At 36.6% G+C, this 22867-nt stretch overlaps 1 protein-coding gene across 23 annotated transcripts in view; it reads right to left on the reverse strand.

Moving 5' to 3' along the window:
* The window catches only part of EPHA6 (EPH receptor A6), an 872277-nt gene that overhangs the window by 732004 nt on the left and 117406 nt on the right, over positions 1 to 22867 (reverse strand). For 2 of the 23 annotated variants that reach the window (XM_072812317.1, XM_072812312.1), the window contains exon 1: positions 3587 to 3776. The exons of the other annotated variants lie outside the window; for them this stretch is intronic. The gene's annotated coding sequence lies outside the window, so the exon portion shown is untranslated. Of the gene's footprint in view, positions 1 to 3586; positions 3777 to 22867 lie in introns of those variants that run through there. 23 annotated transcript variants of the gene reach the window in all.

Below are 22867 nucleotides of genomic sequence, written 5' to 3' on the forward strand. Positions count from 1 at the left end.
CTATGCTTCCATTTTTGGTGAAACGTGTCATGGACATTTCTCTCCAAAGTATTTTTAGATAACACTGGCCTGCAGTGAACAATATAATACGTGGCAATGGGAGAGACTTAGGGTAGAAAGACTACAAAGTTTTCTGTTGAGTTGCCATTGCAAGTACTGGGAGTCCCTCAGTACATTTCCAAATCTAACTCAAAGAACAGATTCTAAATTTAGTCATGGTTAGGGGTAAGAGATTATAAACGTGCTTGCTGGTTTTGATGCTTTCATGTGTACACATAGCTAGGTCCTCAAGTCTAAGGTATTAAAGGACACTAATCCATCCCCACCTTTTGTCCCCAATAGGATACTGATTAAGGTGCAGCAAAATCCCCAGAACTCTAGAACCTTCCACTCTAAATATACCATCCTAGAATAACTCCAGTATACTCTCGGTGAACTGATTTTCCGGCTAAAAATAAGGCAAAAAAATGTTCCCAGATTATATTTTATTTGCTTATATAGCATGGTATTAAAGATATCCAGAGTTGTCCAGAAAAGAGGAATTAGATAGATAGATGATAGATAGATCAATAATAGCTATATACATTGGCAGAAGGTAAAAATAACATGAAGCTATGACAGAATGGCAAGTGGGGCAAAGGAGACACCTCAAAAGTAAGCCTCATGAGAGTCATAAAACAAATTTGAGAAGATAAATAAAATTTGTTTTAACTGTTACTACTAGATATGAGTTATTTAGAAAGACTTGAAAAAACTACAACATGGGGGGCGGACCTGGGTAGCTCAGTCAGTTGAGCATCTCTCTTCGACTCACATCAGGATCTCAGGGTCCTGGGATGCAACCCCATGTCAGGCTGTCTGCTTCTCGCTCTGTCCCTTGACCCCTACTTCCCCCTGTTCCCCGCTGGGCTTTCTCTCTCTAAAATAAATAAATAAAACCTTAAAAAAAAAAAAACTACAAGGGGCTATTTTCAGCCTCTGATAGACAGGCTAGCTTATGATAAATTGTCCTGTGCTAAAAATAAGAATAAACTCCAGGGAGAGAACTGGAAGAGACTTAAGGCAGGCAGAAACTAAAGGAGATGAGATCCTTGAAAGAAAAGTATTACTTTGGCTATGTCAGATTTTAGACACCGCATTGATACTGAGAGCATCCTCCATCTCTAGGATAGGAGGTGGGGCAGCTGGAAGGGGATAGCAAGAGCTCAAGTGGAAAGCTGCAGTTATTGAATCCCTATGGAGGAAAAAGAAGACAGACTTCTGGCTTCCAGAGCAGCTGGAAATCAGGGCTAGGAGTGTGACTGTGGAGAGTCAAAGAAGGGGGAGTCCAAAAACTGCACGTGGACACCACTCAAACTGCCTGTGTTCCATGCAAGGCTAAAAGCAGCCCAGAGGAAAACTGAAAGCCTTGAAAGAGCTTAGTAGAGGTTTTAGCAGCTGCCCAGCCCAAGGGAGGTAAGTTCACAGTTAAGTCTCAACAAATTCAGGCTTTGTAAATATTCCAGCTCCCCTTATCATCAGACTAAGTGCAAAACCATTAATAGATGGAAATAGTCCTAACAAAACCTAAAATCATGTCTTTAAAAATCAGGGTGATCTGCATGTAATTTAAACTGCCTACTAGAAGAAAATTGATAAGTTTTCAGAAGAAAATTGCAATATCCAGAGCCTCTAAAATATATAATATATAAAACTTATTAAATATGTGAAAAAAAAACAAGAAAACAAGCCCCAGTATCAAGAGAAAAATCTGTCCATTGAAAATAAATAGACTAACTAGAAGGAAACTAAGAAGAAATTCTGTAATTGAACAATACAATAACTGAAATTAAAAATCCATTTATTGAGATTAAAAAAATATTGGAAAAAAAAACAGAAAAAGAATCAGTGAAAAGCCAGTTAATAAAAATAATCCACACTAAAGTATACAGAGAAAAGAAAGATTGAAAAGAAGAAAAGGGAATACAACCTCAATAACCTGAGAGCCAATATGAAGATACCCTGCATACATGTTTTTGCAGTCCCAGACAGAGAGTACAGAGAGACTGGGGCAGAAATATCTGAAAAAAAAATTATTACAAAATCTTTTGTAAGTTTCATCACAGAAAAACCCACAGGTTCAGGAAGCTCAGCAAATTCCAAGCAGGATAAATAAAAACGATTGGTTCTTTTTTTAATTATGAACTTGGGAGATTTTAATTACAGACATCATTTGTTTGCTAGGAATCCAAACTGAAAATGAATACATAAATCATTTTATAAATAGTTACAAAAGTACTGAACTTGTCGGAAGAGTAGCTTGTTGAATTAACGAGAACATTAAATTCTAGAAAATGTACGAAATGGATTAAAGACTTGTATGTAAGATCTGAAACCATAAAACTCCCTGAAGAAAACATAGGCAGCAAGTTCTTTGACATCAGCTTCAGCGATATATATATATATATATATATATATATATATATATATATATATATATATAGGACTATCTCCTCTGGCAAGCAAAATAAAAGCTAAAATAACCAAATGTTATTTCATCAAACTAAAAAGCTCTGCACAGCAAAGGAGACCATCAACAAAGTGAAAAGGCAATCTCCTGAATGGGTGAAGATAGCTGCAAATCTTATACCCAATCAGATCAGAGATTAAAATATATGAATCTTATGTAAGTCGTTAAAATATGTAAAATACACAAAGAACTGATACCATTCAACACCAGAGAAGCCCACAAATAAAAGGGGCAAAGGACTTGAGCAGGTATTTTTCCAAGGAAGACATTCAGATGGGCCACAGGCACATGAAAAGATGTTCAATATCACTTAACATCAGGTAAATGCAAATCAAAGTTGCAATGAGGTATCACCTCACACCTGTCAGATCAGCTATCATCAAAAACAACAACAACAACAAAAAAAAAAAAAACAAAACAAAAAATACTAATGCTGGCAATTATGCAGAGAGAAGAAACCCTGTACCCCATGCACGGGGATGTAAGTTGGCTCAGTCACTGTGGAAAACAGCGTGGAGGTTCCTCAAAAAATTAAAAATAGAGCTACCCTATGACCTAGCAATTCTACTTCTGGGTGTTTATCGAAAGAAAGCTAAAATACTAATTTGAGGGCTTCTGTGCACTGTAGCGCTGCTGACAATCGCCAGGATAAGGAACAACCTGCGCAGCCACTGAGGGCTGAATGGACGAGGAGGACGGGTAAGTGTACGCAACCGGGTATTAGCAGCCATAGATAGGAACGAAATCTGGCCGTTTGCAACAATGCAGTTTGAGAGACTAAGGCCGAGCAAAAGAGGTGGGAGAGAGAGACCCTATCATACCAGCTCACTCAGAAGTAGAATCTAATAAACGAAAGGGAAACAGACTACTGGAAATAAGCGAGCAGCCTCAGAGAGGGAAGTGTAGGGGAAGGGGCGAAACGGGCCGCGGACGGCGGAGGAACAGCTGCAGGGAGCGGTCGTGAGGCTGCCCGCACCGCAGGGGGCGCGGCCCCTACTGGGCGGCGACTCTGGGGCGGGGCAAGATGGCGGCGCGCGGCCCTAACCCTGGGGCCCTAACCCCGCGCCGCTAACTCACCCTCGGGGCTTCCGCAGCATCCTGAGCACGGACCAACTGGACCTGAGACGTAAGAACAGTCGGACGCCACCGAGAGGAGGGCCTCCGCTCCTAACCGGGTGGGAGGGGACTGAAGTGCGGGCGCCTGCGAGGCGCTGGGCTCCAGCGGAAGGGGAGAGCCCTGGCCGGAAGCGCAGCCACGAGCCGGAAGTGCAGCCTCGGGCCGAAAGCGCAGCCTCGGGCCGGAAGCGCAGCCCCAGGCCGGAAGCGCAGCCCCGGACGCAGCGGGACCTTAACAGTCCGCCAGAGTTTCCCAGAGGGCAGAGAGCTCCGCGGGGAAGTCGGCAGAACTGGGATCGCAGGGAAGCCTCCAGATCCCCCACCTGTCCCGGGGCGCCAGGCCAGTGCGGACCTGGAGCGGTGGGTAGTTACTCAGGGACAGCTGGCCCCAGGGCTGGAGACCCGGCACCGCCATGCGGCATCTCCCCTGGCCCCTGGGAGGGGCAGGGCGTCGGGGAACAAGGTCTCGCGGGATCCACAGCTCACGGAGCTGCCCCCCCCCCGGCGGGGCGGGGCAGGGCATCTCCGCAGGTGCTCACACCTGGGAACCAGCGCAGCAGGCCCCGTCCCCAGGAGACCAGCTGCAAGGATGGGGAAGAGCGAGTTTACCGGCCGAGCAGTGCTGGAAAGCTCCAGGACTGAGAGAAAATAGAACATACAACTAGAGGGGCTTTTTTTTCCCCCCCACTGCAACTCGTTTTTGTATCAGGCTAAAAATTTCCAATATTTTTTCTCTTTTCCAGCCTTTACTGTAATATTTTACCAACTCTTCATTTTTAAGCTCTTTCCTTTTCGACATTCATAGTTCTACAATTACATGCCTTAAATATATTCTTCATTTTTGGATTCCCTTCAACATACTCAATTTAATTTTGGTAGATATATGAGTTATGTTTTTTTTTTTTTTTGTGCCTCATTTTGTTTTATAATGGTGAAAGTTAGTACCTTCCAACACATTGACCAAAATACATCCAGAACCAAGAGGAACACCGTGTTGGTTCATTCTGTGACACTATATTCACTCTTCATTCCTCATTCCCATTCTGCCCCCTCCTTTTATCTTGTTTATGTTTTTGGACTAGATGTTGGGTCTCTATATAAGTATTGCTGGTTTATATAAATTTGGGATTATCTTATTTCTAACATACAGAACAAAATACACTCAGAACCAAGAGGATCCATCCTCTAGGTCCCCTTGCAGAGACTATATTTTCTCTCCACCATCACTTCCTCACCACCCCCCATTTTTTTCTTTGCTTGTTTTTCGTTTTTGTTTTTTTTATTCTTACTATTTTGTTTTAAATTTTGTTTTTCACTTTAGTGGTCCTTTTGTTTTGTTTTGTTCTATTTTTTTTCTTTCATTTTCAGGTCTCTGACTTCTTTGGAACCATCTAGGGTGTATTTTACTTCGGTTTTGTTGATATTCTTGACTCAGCTTGCTCATACAGCAACTCTGCACTGGACAAAAATGAATAGAAGGAAGAATTCACCACAAAAGAATGAACTGGAAGTAACACTCTCTGGCAGAATTGCTAGGTGTAGATTTAGAGACCATGTCGGAGATATAATTCAGAAGTACAATTATAAAATTACTGGTGGCTCTGGAAAAAGGCATAAAGCATTCTAGAGATTCTCTTACTGCAGAACTGAGTTCTAATCAGGCTAAAATTAAAAATACTTTAACTGAGAAACTAACTGCTAAGGTTAATGAGGTGGAGGAGAGACTGAGTGACAGAGAAGACAAGTTGATGGAAAGGAAGGAAGCTGAGGGAAAGAAAGAAAAAGAACCCACAAGGAAAGGCTTAGAGAAATAAATGATAGCTTGAAAAGGAAGAATATGCATTTTATTGGGATTCCAGAATAGGCTGAGAGAGAGAGGGGACCACACAGTGTATTTGAACAAATTGTAACTGAGAACCTCCCTAATCTGTGGAAGGAAATAGGCATTCAGATCCAGGAGATAGAGAGGACCCCCAAAATCAATAAGAACCATTCAATACCTTGACATTTTATAGTGAAACTTGCAAATTTCAAAGATAAAGAAAATTCCTAAACCAGCTCAACAATAGATTTTTTTAAAGATTTTATTTATCTATTCACAGAGATAAATAAGAGACAGAGAGAGAGGCCGAGACACAGGCAGAGGAGAAGCAGGCTCCATGAACCCGACGTGGGACTTGATCCAGGACTCCAGGATCATGCTGTGGCCGGAAGGCAGGCGCTAAACTGCTGAGCCACCCAGGGATCCCTGACAATAGATTCTTAACTTATATGGGGAAAAATATCACATTAACAGACATCTCCAAAGAGACCTAGCAGGCTAGAAGGGCTGGCAGGATATATTCAGGAGACTAAATAAGAAGAACATGCAGCCAAGAATACTTTATCCAGCAAGGCTGTTATTCAGACTAGGAGATATAAAGAGCTTCCAAGATAGGCAGAAACTGAAAGAATATGTAACCAACAAATCAGCTCTGCAAGAAATATTAGAGGGAATCCTGTACAAGAAAGGGAGCCCAAAGAAACAATCCACAAAAACAGGGACTGAAGAGGTATTATGATGACACTAAATTCATATCTTTGAATACTCAGGATGTGAATGGGCTGAATGATCCCATCAAAAGATTCTGGGTATCAGACTGGATAAAAAAGCAAGACCCATCTATTTGCTGTCTACAAGAGAACTCATTTTAGACCTAAGGACACCTCCAGCCTGAAAATGAAGGGGTGGAAAACAGTTTACCATTCAAATGGTCCTCAAAAGAAAGCAATCCTCATATCAGATCAATTAGACTTTATACCAAAGACTAGTAAGAGATGAAGAGGGACACTATATCATACTTAAAGGATCTATCCAACAAGACGACCTAACAATCATGAATATTTATTCCCCTAATGTGGGAGCTGCCAAGTATATCAATCAATTAATAACCAAAGTAAAGAGATACTTAAATAATAATACACTAATAGTAGGAGACTTCAACATGGCCCTTTCCACAAATGACGGATATTCTAAGCACAACATTACCAAAGAAACAAGGGCCTTGAATGATAGATTGGACCAGATGGATTTCACACATACATTTAGAACATTCCATCCAAATGCAACTGAATACACATTGTTCTCAAGTGCACGTGGAACTTTCTCCAGAATAGACCACACGCTGGGTCACAAATCAAGTCTTAACTGATATCAAAAGATCGGGATTGTCCCCAATTTTCAGACAACAATGTTTTGAAACTAGAACTCAATCACAAGAAGAAATTTGGAAGAAACCCAAACACATGGGAGGTTAAAAAGCATCCTACTAAAGAATAAATGAGTCAACCAGGGAATTTGAGAAGAATTAAAAAGATTCATGGAAACTAATAAAAATGAAAATACAACTGTTCAAATCTTTCGGATACACCAAAAGCAATCTTAAGATGGAAAAACATTGCAATTACAAGCCTCCCTCAAAAAATTGGAAAAAACTCAAATGCATAAGCTAACTTCACACCTAAAGTAATTGGAGAAAGAACAGCAAATAAAGTCTAAAACAAGCAGAAGAGAGTAAGATTAGAGTAGAACTCAATGAAATAGAGACCAGAAGAACTGTAGAACAGATCAACAAAACCAGGAGCTGGTTCTTTCACAGAATTGATAAGATAGATAAACCCATAGCAAGCTTTATTAAAAAGAAAAAAGACTCAAAGTAATAAAATCACAAACAAAAGAGGAGACATCAAAACCAATACTAAGGAAATACAAATGATTTTAAAAATGTATTATGAGCACCTATATGCCAAAAATTAGGCAATCTAAAAGAAATTGACGCATTTCTGGAAACCCACAAGTTACCAAAACTGGAACAGGAAGGTGTAGAAAACTTGAACAGGCCAATAACCAGCGAGGAAATTGAAGCAGTCATTAAAAACCTCCCAAGACACCAAAGTCCAGGGCCAGATGGCTTCCCAGGGGAATTCTACCAAACGTTTAAAGAAGAAATAATACCTATTTGACTAAAACTGTTTTGAAGGATAGACAGGGATGGAATATTTCCAAACTCATTTTATGAGGCCAGCATTACTTTGATCCCAAAACCAAAGACCCCAACCCAAAGGAGAGTTATAGAACAATATCGCTGATGATCACAGATGCAAAAATTCTCACCAAGATACTAGCCAATAGGATCCAACAGTGTGGATTCACCACAACCAAGTGGGATTTATCCTCGGGATGCAAGGGTGGTTCAACACTCGTAAATAATCAACGTGATAGAGATCACATCAACAAGATAAGAAAAAGAACAACATGATCCTCTCAACATGCAGAGAAAGCATTTGACAAAATACAGCATCCATTCCTGATCAAAACTATTCAGAATGTATAGAGGGAACATTCCTCAATATCTTAAAAGCATTAATGAAAAGCCTACAGCAAACATCATTCTTAATGGGGGAACACTGGGAGCCTTTCCCCAAAGATCACAAACACGAAAGGGATGTCCACTCTCACCACTGCTATTCAACATAGTATGAGAAGTCCTAGCCTCAGCAATCAGGCAACAAAAAGAAATAAAAGATATTCAAATTGGCAAAGAAGTCGAACTCTCCCTCTTCGCAGATGACATGATAGTATACATAGAAAACCCAAAAGGCTCAATCCCAAGATTGCTAGAGCTCATACAGCAATTCTGCAATGTGGCGGGATACACAATCAACGCCCAGAAATCAGTGGCATTTCTATACACTAACAATGAGACTGAAGAAAGAGAAATTAAGGAGTCAATCCCATTTACAATTGTACCCAAAAGCATAAGATACCTAGGAGTATACCTAACCAAAGAGGTAAAGGTAAAAACTATAGGTTTTATAGGTAAAACCTATAAAACACTTCTGACAGAAATTGAGGAAGACACAAAGAGATGGAAAAACATTCCATACTCATGGACTCGAATAACTGATATTGTGAAACTGTCTATGCTACCCAGGGCCATTTACACATTTAATACAATCCCTATAAAAATACCATGGACTTTCTTCACAGAGTTGGAACAAAATAATCTTGGCATTTGTGTGGAATCAGAAAAGACCCCCGAATAGCCAGGAGAATATTGAAAAAGAAAACTAGGGGGAGCCCCAGTGGCGCAGTGGTTTAGCACCACCTGCAGCCCAGGGCGTGATCCTGGAGACCCTGGATCGAGTCCCACGACAGGCTCCCTGCATGGAGCCTGCTTCTCCCTCTGCCTGTGTCTCTGCCTCTCTCTCTGTGTGTGTCTCTATGAATAAATAAATACATAATCTTTAAAAAATTAAGAAAACCAGAGCCAGGGGCATCACAATGCCAGATTTCAGGTTGTACTACAAAGCTGTGATCATCAAGACAGTGTGGTACTGGCACAAAAACAGACACATAGATCAATGGAACCGAATAGAGAACCCAGAAATGCACCCTCAACTCTATGGTCAACTAATATTCGACAAGGCAGGAAAGGCTATCCAATGGAAAAAGGACAGTTTCTTCCATAAATGGTGTTGGGAAAATTGGACAGCCACGTGCAGAAGAATGAAACTAGACCATTCTTTACACCATACACAAAGATAAACTCAAAACGGATGAAAGATCTAAAGGTGAGACATGAATCCGTCAAAATTCTAGAGAAGAACACAGGCAACACCCTGTTTCAACTTGGCCACAGCAACTTCTTGCAAGACCCATCTATGAAAGCAAAGGAAACAAAAGCAAAAATGAACTGTTGGGACTTCATCAAGATAAAAAGCTTCTGCACAGCAAAAGAAAGTCAACAAAACTAAAAGACAACCTACAGAATGGGAGAAGGTATTTGCAAATGACATATCAGATAAAGGGCTAATATCCAAGATCTACTAAACTCAACAGCAAAGAAACAAACAATCCAATCATAAAATGGGGCAGAAGACACGAACAGATATTTCACCAAAGAAGACATACACATGGCCAGTGAGCACATGAGAAAATGCTCCGCATCACTGGCCATCAGAGAAATACAAATCAAAACCGCAATGAGATCCCACCTCATACCAATGAGAATGATGAAAACTAACAAGACAGGAAACAACAAATGTTGGAGAGGATGTGGAGAAAGGGGAACCCTCTTGCACTGTTGGTGGGAATGTGAACTGGTGCAGCCACTCTGGAAAACTGTGTGGAGGTTCCTCAAAGAGTTAAAAACAGAGCTGCACTGCAACCTAGCAATTGCCCTACTAGTTATTTTCCCCAATGATACAGATGCAGTGAAATGCTGGGACACCTGCACCCCGAAGTTCGCAGCTGCAATGTCCACAATAGCCAAATGGTGGATGGAGCCTCAGTGTCCACTGACAGATAAATGGATAAAGAGATGTGGTCTATGTATACAATGGAATATTCCGCAGCCATCAGAAAGGACAAATACCATTTGCTTCAATGTGGATGGAACTAGAGGGTATTATGCTTGAGTGAAGTAGTCAGCCGGAGAAGGACAATCATCATATGGTCTCACTCATATGGGGAAAATAAGAAATGGTGAAAGGGATTATAAGGGAAAGGAGGGGAAGTAAGTGGGAAAAATTAGAGAGGAAGACAAACCATGAGAGGCTCCTAACTCTGGGAAATGACCAAAGGGTTGCAGAAGGAAAGGTGGGCTGGGGGATAGGGTGACTGGGTGACAGGCACTGAGGAGGGCACTTGATGGGATAAGCGGGTGTTATACTATATGTTGGCAAATTGAATTTAAATTTAAAAAAATTAAACACTGTAGTAAAAACACAAAAAAAGGGATGCCTGAGTGCCTCACTGGTTTTGCGTCTGCCTTTGGCTCAGGTCGTGGTCCCAGGATCCTGGGATTGAGTCCCGCATCGGGCTCCCCACATGGATCCTGCTTCTCCCTCTGCCTATGTCTCTACCTCTCTATGTAGCTCATGTATAAATAAATAAAATCTTTTAAAAAATTATAGTAACTTTGTATGGTGATGGATGGTAACTAGAATTACCATGGGGATCATTCTGTGATATGAAAAAATAATATTACTACATTGTACACCTAAAACTAATATAATACTGCATGTCAGTTCTACTTCAATAAAAAATCCTAGAAAAGATTAGCGATTTGAATTACCTAAAAGTATAGGACACTGAATTAAAAATTACAACCTTAGGGCAGCCCCGGTGGCACAGCGGTTTAGCGCCACCTGCAGCCCAGGGCATGATCCTGGAGACCCTGGATCGAGTCCCACATCAGGCTCCCTGCATGGAGCCTGCTTCTCCCTCTGCCTGTGTCTCTGCCTCTCTCTCTCTCTCTCTGCATCTCTATGAATAAATAAAATCTTTTTTAAAAAATTACAACCTTAGGGATGCCTGGGTGGCTCAGAGGTTAAACATCTGCCTTCCTGGAGTTCGGATGGAATCCCACATTGGGCTCCCTGCATGGAGCCTGCTTCCACCTCTGCCTGCGTCCCTGCTCTCTCTTTCTCTCTTTCTGTGTCTCTCATGAATAAATAAAATCTTTAAAAAATATTACAACCTTAAAGTATTTCTTGAAAATTTGAATATTACAATTGACCAAATGATGTTAATGAGATGGCTCCTGTTTTTTTTTCCTTTTGTATGTTTTATAAATAAACTTTTAATATATCATTGGTGGCATTATGCTAATCTTCTTTCAGAACTGGTTATAGATAATTATTTTTTCTTGATATGGAAGAGTAGGATAAAAATATGGAATCTGCTCATGGAATGAAATATTTAGCTAATGATCATAAAAATTTTATGAAACACTTAAGTTCCAAGACATACATGGGAAACATCTAAAAACATAAGGACCATGGAGAAGTTTTGAAAGGTAGTAAAAGTTGTAATCAGATGATTTACATAAAAGAAATACTAATGATTAATTCCAGTGACCAACTAGCAAGGAAATTATTGCAAATCAAATTTTTTTAGCCTATTAAATTGGCTTATAAAATCAAACTCAATGCTATATGTTAATTTTCAAAAAACTACCCACATAAAATGCTGGGTTGTATCACTGACAAGTTTATAAAATGACAAAGGTGAGCTAACTGTATTAATGGGAATCACTTTCAAATGTGGAATATCCATATTTGGATATTCCAAGATTATTTCATTATTTTAAGAAATATGATTTCACACAATTTTTTTAAATTATTAGCTTTGGTGAAGCAGACTCATATGATGCTATGGAAATATAATTATTAATTTCATGCTCATTATATGCCAAGTAATTTGGGGGCATTTGGTATAGTTGTGGGCAAAAACACACAATTCTCTGCCCTCGTACAGCTTAATTCTAGCAGTCATTGGTATCGAAAACCTTACAATTTTGCAGATTATATGGATGAAACTAAAATGCGTTTTTAAGGCTTATTGAGGAAAATATTTTAAATTATTGTTTGACCCTTATAGAATTCAAGCAGTTGGCCCTAGACCTTTATTTTGCAAAAGTTGTTTCCTTGGAAAAATTACTTGCGGGAACACCTGGGTGGCTCAGCAACTGAACTTCTGCTTTTGGCTCAGGATGGTGATCCTGGGGTTTGGGGATTGAGTCCTGCATTAGGCTCCCTGTAAGGAGCCTGCTTCTCCCTTTGCCTGTGTCTCTGCCTCTCTCTGTGTCTCTCAGGAATAAATAAATCAAATCTTTTTCTTTTTAAAGTTACTTAGATAAATTCTGCTTCACCAAGAAAACCAAACTGCCAGACAAGATTTGTTTGTGCAAGTGTGTTTACGTGTATGTGGGATATATAGGAAAGGAAAATGCATGGGCAACCTGGGTGGCTCAGCGGTTTAGCACTGCCACCTTTAGTCCAGGGTGTGATCCTGGAGACCCAAGATCAAGTCCCACATCTGGCTCCCTGCATGGACCTGCTTCTCCCTCTACCTGTGTGTCTCTGTCTCTGTCTCTGTCTCTTTCATGTCTCTCATGAATAAATAAATAAAATCTTAAAAAAAAAAGGAAAGGAAAATGCCATAACATTCAGACATTTGTAAATATTAGTAATATGACTTTTAGTGTAAAAAATCTTAAACTTGTTTGTTCTCTACATTCAAATATTAAAGAGCCTATTTCATAATTATTATAAAAATCTGTCACAAAACACTATAGTAATAAAGTCATTTCTTATAAAGAAAGACAACTGGGGACACCTGGGTGGCTTAGTTGGTTAAGTGTCCAACTCTTGATTTTAGCTCAGGTCCTGAGATTGAGCCCTGCATCAAGTTCCATGCTAAGCATGGATTCTCTCTCTCTCTCTCTCTCTCTCTCTCTCTCTCTCCCCCCTCTGTCCCTCCCTGCTGTCTCTCTCTCTCTCTCTCTCTCTCTCAAAAGAAAAAGAAAAAAAAAAGACAATTGTTATCTGATCATTGCCTTTTGTATTACAAGATGTTCATCTTGGTATTATGTATGATACCCCAAATTAGAAACAAATATCCATACTCCCTTCCTTGTCTAACTCATCAATTGACAGTTGTTTCACATTTTTAACTTTACTCCAATTTCAATTCAAAATTTATAGTCAGAAACTCTGTATCCCTATAATTCATACTAAATTCTTCTCTTTTTTTTTTACTAAATTCTTCTCTTCCAAAAAACTTCCATACCTAAATACATTTGTACTTTTAATGATCTATGTCTTGATCCTGAATATCTCTTATTTTCTCTTTTTTGCAAGGTGCTAATGAAACTGTAGAATTACAAATTACTTTATAACATAACTGATTTCAATTGGGGGAATCTAAAAACCAAATTAGAGCTAGTGGAATCCTAAGAAGCTATACTATTTGCTATTTAGATATCTGTCTGTGGCAAAGTGTGGTTTCTAAAAGTATGAAAATATTTAAATTAGAGTTTTTGTAAATGTCTTTAGCTAAAGAAATTTAATAATAGATAAATAAAGGAAAGTCCACAACTATTGAAACCTGGAGATTCAATAATTAAATATATCATTAGTACAGGCAGAAGTACTAAGGCAATTTAATTTTGTTCTAAATACAGCAGATTAATCCTATTAAACATTCATCATTTTTTTCATTATTTCTAATTCATGTAATTTTAAGTAATGTGAAATATGTTAAATAGTAGGAAAAAAAGTTTTAAGTTTTCTTTTTATAGACTTGATAAAGTAAGAAAATGTAAAAGGTAGGCTACATAATTAATGTACAATCTATAATAGGTTTTAAAATATTTAATTTGGAAAAATTTCCACCAAAATACAAAAGATAAAGGGTGTGAGGTACATCACTTAGATTTAATTATAGATATCATTTTTAATCATTTTAATTTTTTGAAGATTTCTGACATCATAACATTTAAACTATAAATACTTTAGCTAGCCTCTTTTAAAGATATATTTTCCTACATAACCATCATATGATTATTGTACTTAATAAAACTAACACTGCTTCTTTAATATTATCTACAAATATAGTCTATTTTCAAATTTACCAACGTACTCAGTACAGGTCTACATCTTGCATTTAATTATGATTGTTTTTTTAATCTGAACAATTTGCTACTGCAAATATTTTATGTAGTGATTTTAATATCCTTTGCATTATGTGCTGAATTAAATATTCCATTAAGTTTTGAAGAATGGTGATTTTTCTAATATGATCATTCCTTCTTTATTTAGTTGGAGGCATTTTCTGTAATGAAAAGCTGTCCCTCATAAACAGACTATTAGGTTACCCAGAAATAGAGTTGTTACAAGCAAATGAGCATAAATGCTTAACTCTTTTTTTTTTAAGGTTTTATTTGAGAGAGAGAGAGAAAGAGAGAGAACGAACAAGTAGGGAGAGAAGGAAAGGAAGATGCAGACTCCCTGCTGAGGAAGTAGCCCAACTCAGAACTTGATCCCAGGACCTGGGACCACCACTCAAACCAAAGGCAGACGTATAACTGACTGAACCACCCAGGCACCCCAATACTTTTCTTTAATTACATATTTTCAGAGTAAGGATTTGGTATAATAGTTATCAAATAATAAGACTTTTTTTCTGTTTTCTCTCTCACATCAAGGTAGACTGGTAGACTTTAATATACTTAATATGTTTCAATCAACTCATTCATTATTCTTTTCCCTCCTTAAATTTTTCAGTCTTGCTTGACCAACAGAAGCTCCATTAATCTTATTTCTATGTTATCACAAATATACACACAGTGCACTAACAGTTATGACTTTTCAATAAATTTCAAAATAATCCCTGTAAATTAATTTACTTAGTATTCTTTAGTTATTCTAATTAAGGAGTTTTATGAAGGCATTGAGAGATTAGCCAGTGCCAGTTCATTAAATTCATGAATATTTTACATTAGGAGAAAAACAATCAACATAAAAATATATGACTTTAGGGACGCCTGGGTGGCTCAGCAGATGAGCATCTGCCTTTGACTCAGGGTGTGACCCCGGGGTTCTGGGATCGAGTCCCACATCTGACTTCCTGCATGGAGTCTGCTTCTCCCTCTGCCTCTTTCTCTCTGTGTCTCTCGTGAATAAATAAATAAATAAAATATTTTAAAAGACCTGCATTGAAAACCACAGGCCCAGGCCATGGTTCAATTCGGGGTCCTGGGATTGAGTCCCACATCGGGCTCTCTGGGGGGAGCTTCTCCCTCTGCCTATGTCTCTGCCTCCGTGTCTTTCAGGAATAAAAAAATAAAATCTTTAAAGTGTATATATATTTTTATATATATGATTATAAAAATATTTAATTTTTCTGGATATTTTTGAAGTTTAAAACACTTAACAAAACATATATGTACTTGAAAAAATCATAATAATACAAAAAATAAGCATGTAAATGATTGATTAATACATTTTTATAACTATGTATGATCTGGAAAAGAAAAATAAGTGCTTACTGATTTCCAATTATTACATAATTTTAAACACTTATACAGAGTAATGTTCTCATTGTAGTGCTAATCACAATGAAAATTACAATCATACAACACTGTCCCCAGTGAGCTTTTAACTATGTATATTTTTATGTTTTTCTAAGGCTCTATGTTTAATCCTTAGCCTTAAAGTAAAACACAATTAATCTAAACAAATTACAGTGTTGTTGGATATCTGTCTCAGAATTAACTTCTTTTTCTCATATAGTGAGCAGTCTTAAAAAATTCTCAACTAAAGACAACTAAAGTTAACACCCTCTTGTAATCCATAAAACCTTGAATTAAGTAAAACCTTCTTTCCTTTAAAGCTCACATAAATTAGGACTTAAAATTCTACTCAGAATCGAAACAAATTATTTTTATTATACAATGAAAGTTTTAACTAAGTTTCCATTACAGAGAACAAGAAATTTCTTTTAAGTTGAAGCCATTTTATGGAGCTATTTTTATTTTTAAAAACTAGGAGGTCTTCCCGGAAACACAAATATATGTATTTTTTATATGTTAAATCTATATGTATACTTAATTTATATGAACACTAAAATATATTATAGACACACACACACAATCATAAAGGAAACCATATAGGAAGTCTTCCTCAAAGGTTTCTGGAATATTTAAATTAAATAAAAAAAAGAAATGTTTACATATCAACACAAGAATAGTTTACCTAAATGGAAACATGTTTGTTGGTTTGTCTTCGTAAATATAACTTACTTGATAAAGAGAAACTTAAAAACCCCTGAGGAGCAGATCTTTGGCACTAAATAAACATTCACTAAATATACTTGAATGAATGAATGAATGAATGAATGAATGAATGAAAACATATTCTCATTTTGTATACTATTTTCTGCTATTTTGTCTATACTGTAGTGTAATGAGATTCCTTTCAAATTTATGATAGGTAGATAAAAATTACACCCTTAAATCCTGTGCATTTTTCCGTCACTTAATCACTTTTCCCACAATTAATTTGTTTTTCATTTAAAGTTTAAGTTTAAACATCTTTTGTCATAGGAAAACATGTCACTTATTGATAAAGATTTATGTTACACAAAACTATTCTGGCAATTGTTTTAAAGATTTTATTTATTTGAGAGAGAGAGAGAGAGAGTACAAGTAGAGAGGAAGGCCAGAGAGAGAGGGAAAAGCAGACTCTCCCACTGAGTAGAGAGCCAGATGCAGGACTGATCCCAGGACCCTGAGATCATGACCTGAGTCAAAGGCAGATGCTTAACCAACCCACTGAGCCACCCAGGCACCCCTGGCAATTTTTTTTTTTACTATTTTCTTCCACCAACCACTTATTATGATGAGAAGCAAAAGATAAAATCAACTTCTATTGCCTTTCCCCTTGTCTCCTTAATTTGTAATGCAAGTATTTTGAGTAGTTTTTAAGAAATCTTTGCCTACTTCTAGGTCATGTATTCTCTTGTTGTTTTTGTTTCCTAGAAGCTTTATGGTTTTAGCTGTTACATATGCTACTAGTTAAAAATTTATTTTTTAATGAGTATTTAAATCAAATAAGTGGGTAATTACCAAAGGAGATCTTTATAAATTACAGATTTAGACACAGAGGCGTACTATGATTTATATGCACTCCTTTTCTTCTTCTATAAAGTAGTGCAATACTAAGACAACACAGAATGGAAAATAAAAGGGAAAAAATCCACAGTGTACTTATTAATACAAAGAGCTTGCAGCAAAGTGATTTGTCAAATGAAGAAATATTAAGAAAAGTATTATTAGAGACGGACACACATTTCTAGTATGGCCAAAGGCGTAGGTTTTTACATCTATGAGACTTTAAATAGTAACCAATACCTAAAAGTCAATACAGTCAATTAAAAACTGTGCCTCAGTAGACTGAAAAAGATAGTTTCTCTTATTGAAATAGACATAAACATAAAAAATTCCCTAAAGCTAAACTAAATGAAGTGCCTAAATGAATCATTTTAAAGCAAGAGACAACATAACGTTCCTTTGTAGATAATATTAATATACTTTTATGAATTTCTATGGAATTTATTATCCTGTCACAAACTTTAATTGAATTCTTTCTAAATCTTCTTTTATTATGTATTTTACGTATAGATGTATAAATTTAATCCTTGTTCTCAAATCTGAATCTATGAGCTTTTGTCATTCCCAAAAAGATTCTCTAACTTTGAAATTCATGATACTTCATATTTCCCCTGGTTTGCACAGTAGTATTCTAATGGATTATGTAATTATTTACTGTTGATATAAATGCAAAAAAAAAGAACATATCTTTAAACCCTACAAAGAATAGACATTTTTTCAAATACACAGTTATTAAAAATGGCCATATTCTATTGTTACCCATATCTTATTTATGGATAATGTAGCAGAATGAAGAGGGATAACTTAGATTTTGTTTTATGTTAACTATAAAAATTCCCAGCTGATATTAAGAAATTATGACATAGATATGTTATTAAAGTAATATTTCTGTGTTTATGTATTTGATTCATTTAAAAAATTCAAGAACACATTAAATTCAATATGTAGTATTATAACTAAAGAAAATTCTCTCCTTCAATCGAAATTTATTTATTAGTCATAAACTTAAGTAAATAAGAATGTGAAATAGAATAATGAATCAAAAGTAATATACTATGCTTTCATATCACTACAATTGCTTTTGGTTATCCCTCACATATAAGCTAGAATCTAAACATCTAAAAAAAATAAATATTACTAAGTGACTTGCTATATAATTCGAATAAAAACTGTATAACAGATTTAATGAAACTATCTCTAAAAATGCTATTTTCTGAAAGCACCACTTCATAAAATCAAGACCACTTACGTCTAACTCTATAAAATATTCAATTATTTTTTTAAGATTTAAAAGTAGTTAACTAGCTTTCCACCTTTCCTGACCAACACTGCATAAAATATCACATAGTCTCAGTGACAGGAAAATAAGTAATTTAAAAGTCTTATAGTCTGGGCAGCCCAGATGGCTCAGCGGTTTAGCGCCTGCCTTCGGCCCGGGGCATAACCCCGGGGTCCCGGGATCGAGTACCACATCGGGCTCCCTGCATGGAGCCTGCTTCTCCCTCTGCCTATATCTCTGCCTCTCTCTGTGTGTGTCTCTCACGAATAAATAAATAAAATCTTTAAAAAAAAAGTTTTATAGTCATAAACATTGCTTCCCCGAAGGGTAGAACTGACATCTCACAGTAGGATTCTGGTCATTTGCTTTATAAGCTCAAACATTAGCCTTCTTAATGGGAATTTGTACAAAATACTGTTTCAGAATCTCTTTTAAGAGTTTCAAATAAATAAATACATACATAAATACATAAATAAAAGAGTTTCTAGAACATGTTTTGACTGACTTATTTCTAGATTCCATAAATAGACTCCAAGCATCTGACATCTAATTAATTAGGGTGATCTCTTCCTTTATGTTTTACACACACTTCAATCCACTTTTATAATGTGAAATGCCTATGTATTTTTACTAAAACAACATGAAAGCCAACTATGAATTACTTAAAATACTATTAAAACACAATTTCAAAAAGCCTTATAAAGTAAGATCCCAAAGTATAAACCCATACTCTACATGATCTTGAATACATTTCCTACTTATATCTCTTTGCTGTCTTACATTTTGCTTTCCATCACTGAATGGAAAAAGAAATTGTACCCATCAGGCAATGCTTTTATATATCACTATCCATTATCGTGCAACTTAATTTATCATAGCACAACTTTTGAAATCTTAAAGTAAGAAGTTAAAAGGATATTTTTCGTGTGTTTTAATGATATTTGACTAAAAATATTTAATATTTAAAATCTAATCTTATCCATTTGGACAACTATACCATTTGTTGTTTTTCCCTTCAAACCTATTTTAACCTCTAGCATGTATGCAAAGTTAGTAATAATTATCTATAACTCATAATCATTTTTGTGCTCCAATCTCTAAGCACTGCAAATCTCAATCACCAAGAAGCCATCAAAATAATTTAGTGGGTCATGACTACCAAGGGAAAAGAAAAAGAGGAATGGGAGACAGAGACGGGGAGAGGGAGAGGTGGAGAGACTAGATAGAGTAAAATAGAAAATAAGAGTAAAAATAGAAAAAAGAGTAAAATAGAAAAAAGAGTAAAATAGGCTAAGTATTATTTAGTAAAATAGTAAATAGTAAAATAGTATTATTTAGTAAAATAGAAAATAAGAGTAAAAATAGAAAAAAGAGTAAAATAGAAAAAAGAGTAAAATAGGCTAAGTATTATTTTTATAACTTTCTAAAATACTGGGTGCAATGTGACAATGACACCGTCTATGGCAAAAAACTGAAAGATAAGAGATAGGAGAGAAATTCCCACTGGAAATCATTCTTTAGCTAGAATTATAAAATTGAAGACGTAATGGCACTGTAGATATTCACAAATACTAAATCTTCCACACTTTTGAAGATTACTAAGTATGAGGTTACATTAGTTAGTTAATAAAATGTACTGATTTCTCACTTTCCAAATTTTATTAGGTTATTGGATCTTTGCAGTTTAGGAGGAGGTCTGTCCTTACATCTTCTGATTGCCCAATATTTGAGCTCATTGACCCCCTGATTACAAAGCCCTATAGTAATAACGGTCTCCTCAGGAAGCAGTAAGTCTAAAACGGACAGTCCTCTATGCATTCTGCCGCAGTAGACCCAACTTAATTTCAACCATTCCATGTTGGAGCTCATTGTTTTTTTCTATGGTCCTTTCAAGACTACTGCATACATTTTCCCCCCTCAGAACTTTAGTAAGTACCTCAGGACACTTATTAACCTATCAAGTAATGCCAATGACACTACCATGCCACTATTATCAAAAGTGGTAAAGATGATACAAGTAAAACTTGTATCAACTACTTTCTGCACTTAAATTAAGAGAATTATCAATTATGCTTTTATTCCTTTCACTTCTACAGACATCAATATCGGTTTATAGGCAACCAAAGTCGACTGGTTCCCTAAAGTTCTGTTCTCAAACTCCTAAATCAAAAAGCAAATTTAATTATGCCTTTCAGGCAACCCTGGGACCGAACATTCAAATATGCCAACACCATTCTTTTGCCCAGCCACATATATGAATAGGTCTATTCTGCACCTTCTCTTTCCTCAGGACTTGAATACTTTATAACCTTTGCAAGGACTCAGTCATCAGCATTTTTAAACCATAAATTATTAAATGAATGACATATATCTAAAACTACATTGAAATACAAAGTCTTATAAAATTTAATTTATTAACAGCCTGCATTTCACTACCTGCATTTCTAGGATCACATAAACCTACACATACCCATACAATGATGGTTTCTCCTATTTCCTAATTTGGATTTCCTATTTCCTTCTTCTCACCTGTAAAACTAGGAAAAAACAGAACATATTTCATAGAATCCTTTAAAAAAAAGATTTATTTATTTATTTCAGAGAGAGAGAGAAAGAGAGAGTGCACATGTGCACAAGTGTGTGTGGGGGTGGGGGGCAGAGGGAGAGAGAGATTCTCAAGCAGACTCCCTGCTGTGTGCAGATGATTACCTGAGCTGAAATCAGAAGTTGGAAGCTCAACTGACTGAGCCACCCAGGCATCCCTCATAGAGTTCTTTTGCAAATTAAATGGAATTAATGTATACAATGTGCTGGGGACAATGTCCGGAACACCGCAAGCCCAGTAAGTGTATGCTATCACTAATATTATTATTACTGCTGCTGCAATTGTTGTACCATTATCAACCTCACGTGGGAGGGCTTATGCAGTATAAAGGAAGAACATGGATTAGAATGAGACATAATTTTATTGAAATCTTGACTCCCTGGAAAAAATGCTGGTATTATGTAAAAAATATTCTTATACTTTATAAACTAACTAAAGTTTAAAGTTTCTTTTTTTTTTTAAAGATTATATTTATTTATTCATGAGAGACACAGAGAGAGAGGCAGAGACATAGGTAGAGGGAGAAGCAGGCTCCTCATGAGAAGCCCGAAGTGGGACTCAATCCCCAGACCCAAAATCACGCCCTGAGCTGAAGGCAGACACTAAACCGCTGAGCCAACCAGGCGTCCCTAAACTCTAGTTTTCTTATCTATAAAATGAGATAGCAATTAAAGAAAGAATTTTTATGAGAGTCAATTTCAAAATAAATGGAAACTGCTGGGTACATAGTAGGGGAATTTATTCCCCTCATGACTTCCCATTGTGGCAAAACAATAACAATTTAACCATTCCTATGCATTAAATCAGTAACTCCATAGCTTTCATTAGGGAGTAATGGTTTTCTTCAGGTATAGATATACTGTATTTGCCTAAATTGCTTATGTACCACTTACAGGGGATAAAAACCTTCTTATTACCATTAAAATGTAAATAATTAAGACACACAAATAAAAGAAGGCTCAATTTAAAGCAATATAAAGAAACATGTACTTGAATATATGTGACATTTTCCTTACCTTAAAGTACCATTGATAGTTACTGTGGCTTACTTTATTTTTTTTAAAGTTTTATTTATTTATTCATGAGAGACACAGAGAGAGAGGCAGAGACACAGGCAGAGGGAGAAGCAGGCTCCATGCAGGGAGCCTGACGTGGGACTTGATCCCAGGTCTCTAGGGTCACGCCCTGGGCTGAAGGCGGCGCTAAACCGCTGAGCCACCCAGGCTGGCCCTGTGGCTTACTTTCCATTTCCCTTATTTTCCTTTTAAGAAGACATATCTTATTTCTTCACAATACTTTAGATTTTAAAAGTTGATGCCTTAATGTGCCCATAATTTTATAAACTTTCAGATTCAATCCACAGTACCCATATTTAATGTTTAAATACTAATGACAAAAATTATTTAATTGAATTATCTGTCTAAATGTTTTATTTCTTAATACTGTTTTTCACTAATTTGTATGTAATTTTAGTCCATTGAAATTTGATTTTGGGGATCCCTGGGTGGCTCAGAGATTTAGCACCTGCCTCCGGCCCAGGGCATGATCCTGTAGTCCCAGGATCAAGTCCCACATTGGGCTACCTGCATGGAGCCTGCTTCTCCCTCTGCCTGTCTCTTTCTCTCTCTGTCTCTCATGAATAAATAAATAAAATCTTAAAAAAAAGAAATTTGATTTTTTTAACCTCAAAACTTTCTCACAATCTCACAAATAAATTCAGATAATATTCTTCAACATACTTTTACTTTCTATTTCAATATTAGAAAGAGTATGGGCAGGGGAATAAAAATAGAGAACTTTATTCTAGAATATATGTAAGTCTTATTTCCCTGGTAGACAAGATTCTCTCAACTTTCTTT

The sequence above is a fragment of the Canis lupus genome, chromosome 35 (genome assembly GCF_048164855.1).
Source record: "Canis lupus baileyi chromosome 35, mCanLup2.hap1, whole genome shotgun sequence".
Lineage (NCBI taxonomy): Eukaryota > Metazoa > Chordata > Mammalia > Carnivora > Canidae > Canis > Canis lupus.